Source organism: Caenorhabditis briggsae (genome assembly GCF_000004555.2).
Source record: "Caenorhabditis briggsae complete genome, chrIV, whole genome shotgun sequence".
Classification (NCBI taxonomy): domain Eukaryota; kingdom Metazoa; phylum Nematoda; class Chromadorea; order Rhabditida; family Rhabditidae; genus Caenorhabditis; species Caenorhabditis briggsae.
Window position 1 is genome coordinate 9,286,455 of NC_013487.2, and position 4,841 is coordinate 9,291,295.

Genomic DNA, 4,841 nt, shown 5'->3' on the forward strand with positions numbered 1-4,841 from the left:
AACCATAGTTTCAAGCAGGTCGACGCTGAAAGTTTCCAATAATCTTACAGGAAAAAGAAGCATCGTTTTAAGGAGGAATACTCACAAGTTCCGTACTGAGAAACCCCCTTTATCTGTTAACCTAGTTGATGTGAACATGTCTCCCATACCCTCCACAATTTCCTCCTCAAAAAACTAATCAGCCACGTAGGACCTCAACCACGTTTTAATTGTAACTTTAGAGCTCGCCAAAAATTATATTGCAATGTACCTAATTGTTCTCCACCTCGAAAACTGTATTTGACCGTTTTGACCGCAAATGTAAGATCCGCAATATGTAATAGGTTAGAGATTCAGGCTGTGGTTGATAAAAAAGAAGTTGATATTATTTGCATCCAAGAATCGTGGCTTTCCTCTAAAAATCAAGATACTATTTTGACAGGCGCTAACAAGAATTATATAGTGTACAGATGTGATCGTGAAAATGACCAAAGAGGAGGTGGCGTGTGCTAGCTTATAAATAAAAATTTTCCGGTTAATATTGTTACTGCAGAATCCTTTCCCAAATCCTACGAAATACTAGTTACTGATATAAAAGTAGATGTTGAACCAGTGAGAATAGTGAACATCTATCGTACTCCCTCCTGCTCTCATAAGAACACTATCCGTCTGCTTAATAAAGTAGCAGACATAGTAAATTAGGTAAAGTAATTATTTTAGGCGATTTGAATATCAGCGGTATTGATTGGAAACTTGAACACCCCGTTACCTCATCCAAATTGGGTCAAACCTTCCTTGACTTTTGCATCACCCATAACTTAAAGCAAAATGTTAAATGTCCAACCAGAAATCTTAATATCCTAGATGTAGTATTCTCTAATTTCTCTCTTTCTAATATTACAGTTTTGAATCCAGTTGGGTCGAGTGACCACAACAGCATAAAAATCCAATGTGACCTCCTGGGTAAAATCAATCGTTCTGAACAGCTGATATATGACTTTAGAAATATTGATTTAAGATCTTGCGTGGAATACTTCGATGCCGTAGATTGGGCTTTAGTTTTTGATATGAATCTATCTATTAATGAGATGTACGAAAATCTTATATATCACTTAAAACAGGCCTTGAAAATTTCAGTACAGCAAATAATTTCACCACTAGAAACGACATCGCTTCCCACTCATTTGGTTTTGTTAGAGAAATAAGTAGCCGTGAAATATGAGACTGCCCAGATCACTAGAAACATAGAGGATTTTAAAATATATGTAGTATTAGCCAGAAAGTTTAGAAAAAAGTTAACCAAATTTAAGGGCAATGAAGAGTTAAAAAAGCTTGAAAAATATGGAACCAGTAAATTCTCTAGATTTTCAAAAAGCCTGCTCAAGCCTAAAACAGCCTCTTCTGTGACATTGACAGATAAAACCGGAACTAGTTTAAAAACAGACGAAGATAAATCTAATCTTTTAGCGGATTCATATGAGAAGCAGTACACTAATCCTAGAACAGAGCAATTCAATTTACCTCCTAACTACGTCTCCCACCAGCCATTCATTTATGTGACTGATGATGAAGTGTACAAAAGATTACGTGAAGCAAAAAATTCTTGCTCAGATACCAGCGATGAAGTGCCTTTTAAATTCATCAAACTCATAGCGCCACTGATTTCTAGTGCTTTAGCGCAATTTTTTAATCTAACAATGATGAAGGGTTGTGTCCCCAGTAGATGGAAATCCTCCATAATCATTCCGTTACCTAAAAAAAGTAAACCAACGAATCCAGTGGACTATCGTCCAATTTCTCTCACTTCGCACTTATGTAGACTGTATGAACGATGTATCTTAAGTAGACTAGCTCTCTATCTAGATGAGAGACAGTTTTGGAGTAAGAATCAGCACGGTTTTAGAGCCAAAAAATCAACAGTTACTAATATGATGGAGACATTAAACGACTGGACCAATATGATTGAAAATAAGGGACAAGTTGATGTTATTTACCTAGATTTTTCTAAGGCTTTTGATAAGATTCCCCACGATAGGCTTCTTAACAAACTACTAAAACTCAACCTGAATGCTCACTTGTTAATGTGGCTTGATGATTTTCTTTCTGGTCGTAATTATAGAGTAAAGGTGGGGACCACGCTTTCAGGTTCAAAACTAGCAATTTGCGGAGTCCCGCAAGGTGCAGTTTTGTCCCCAGTTCTTTTTGGGATCTATGTTAATGAAATATCGTCTTTCCTCCCTCACGAAGTTCATTGTAAACAGTTTGCAGATGATACTAAACTATATGCCTCGATTAACGAAAATGATCCTGACAACCCGCTGCAAAAAAGCATAGACTTAATACATAATTGGTCTGAAAAATCCAAACTCCCTCTTAACGCAAGTAAAACCGTTGCTCTTACAGTAGGTAAATGCAAGAAAACTATGAACTACTTTATTGAAGGTCAGTCTATTAAAAAGAGACAATAACTCGTGACTTAGGATTTCTAGTATCTGAAAAACTGGATTTTTCTGAGCACTGGAGACAAGTGGAGATAGTCGGAAACTAGGAAGATATATTAACCCAAACGATAAGAAATATAAATCTGCGAGCAGGCGCAACCTACTCTTTGGTCTTAATTCACTACACTCCAGACGCTTAGCAATAGACAGGAAAATGGTATCAAAATGATATCGGAAAAAATAGGTCTGAACGTAACTGAATTTTTCGCGTCAACTGAAACACGTACTAGAAGAAAGACACGATTTCTCTGGCCCATTCCTAAATCTAAACTAAGGCGAAACTTCTTTGTCAACCGCACTCTGAGTCTAATTGAGAACCCAAGGCCCCCTCTCTCTAATTTGTAAAATAATTTATTATTTCTGTTAATCATTATTGCAGGTATAATTTTTATTCTGTATGCGTGTATGTGTTGATGGTTATGTGCTATTATTTGGAAATAGTGTTACTATTCGGTTCTCCACTTTATTTGAATGTGTTGTTTAGTTATTCGTGTATCTGTGTTTTGTGTGATTGTATTGTATTCCTTTTCTCTTTTTTTCTCTTTTTCCACGACGGAAGGTCGTAATCAATAAATAAATAAATAAATAAATAAGTTCAGAAAATCATTATTAAAACTACTGAAAAATGTCAATTCAAAAAGAATTTACGCAGATGATCTCGTAAACAACAGAGGTGATTACTGTAGGCTAGGCTCCACCCTCAGAATTTCCGAGATTCGTAAATAAAAAAGGTTTGAAATTCGGAATTCTGAAAATACAGGGGTTGGTGAAAACTCTAAATGAATTAGGTTGGTACAGTAGTCAACTGGGGAACATCTTCAGAAGACGTCAAAATCATAAAAGATATCAAATTATAAAAATTGCTAATCTATCTGTTCATACGTTTTTTCATTTGTGGTTTCTGATAAACGCCTGATTAGTCAATGGTAATCATGACAATCATAGGTTTCCTATTTTTCAAACAAAAAGACAGACATCAAAATGTAGATAACAGTCTTGAAATAGTAAAAAGGCGATTATGAAGCACCTTGATATAAGCAAAGAGAGCGAGTTGTAGACATACATAAAGTTAATCCATTAATCATCGATAGTTCACATTTTCAAGAAATCTTTTACCTAGAACAATTCTTATGAACAATTTCTCAATTACAGTCCTCTTTTCACCGTTTTAGAGTTTCCAACTTATACTCCACACATAACTAGTGTATATCTTATTCCAGAAAAAGCATTGTGAAAGAATTTTTAGAATAAGATTCTGATCAATACCTTAAATCACTGACTACAGTTTCCCTATACTAATACAGTAAGTTATTGACAAATTCAGTTCGAATTTCGCTTTTATCAGCCATTCAAAGATCTTTGATGCGTACTGAAGTGAAGAACACGATTCGATTTTTTTTTTCTGCGATAGTGACACTTAATTTCAGGTCTTCTGCATATTGATGAACCATGACAGTTTTACTAATAGCTGTTCACACAAATATAAAAAAAGACAAAAGAGTGGACACCTAGTGGACATTTTCAATTATGGGCAAAAAAGGGAATATGTATTTCTTATGGGATGTTCATGAATCATGATAATATAATCTTTTATTTCAACCAGTTTTTTCTTATGCACCATTAAAAAAAATCATTTTTTCATGAACGTTTTAAAGATAATCGTCGAAAATTATATCGAAAAATGAATTTCCGAGTGTTGTTGAAAGGAACCAGGAAGTTCAGCCCAGAAGGAGCAAAACTGTGTACTGAATCTGAATTTCCTATCCAGTTTTTTTTTCATTTTCTCAATACCCGAGTTTCGAAATTTTTGTTTTTCTGAGTATCCGAAAAGAAGGTTCAGCAGAAGAAGGGGCACGCCTTCTCCATGAAGATACAATTGTTCTAGCCCCTTCCCGGTGTATTTAATGTGCTTTAGAACCAAAGGCTTAAGAGTAGTTGTGCGTGTGGGTGATTCTAAACTTCAGAAATTCTGAAAACCCGACACTCACAAATCGAAATATCCAGAAAAACAAAAATTTCGGGTGTTAAAAAATTCATATATTTATAAATTTTGGAATTGAAATATTCCGGATCTTACATTAGAATTTCAAACTCAATTTTCAAATGTCCTTCTCAGAATGCACTGCAATCAGAGGAACAACTTCAATTAAGGGTTTTCGGTTTTAAGCTGAAGAAGAATATTTAAAAACACGCAAGACTTAACGGAAATCACCAAAAGTTGGAAAAACAATTCGTCTGAAATAACCAAAAAGACGAACTGCACAGCCAGAGTTGGATTCTATTAGTGGTGGGCTTCTATTAATCGGTCCTTTTCCATTTTTTTTAGTAAATCGGATATCCGATACTTCAGCAGAAAGTATC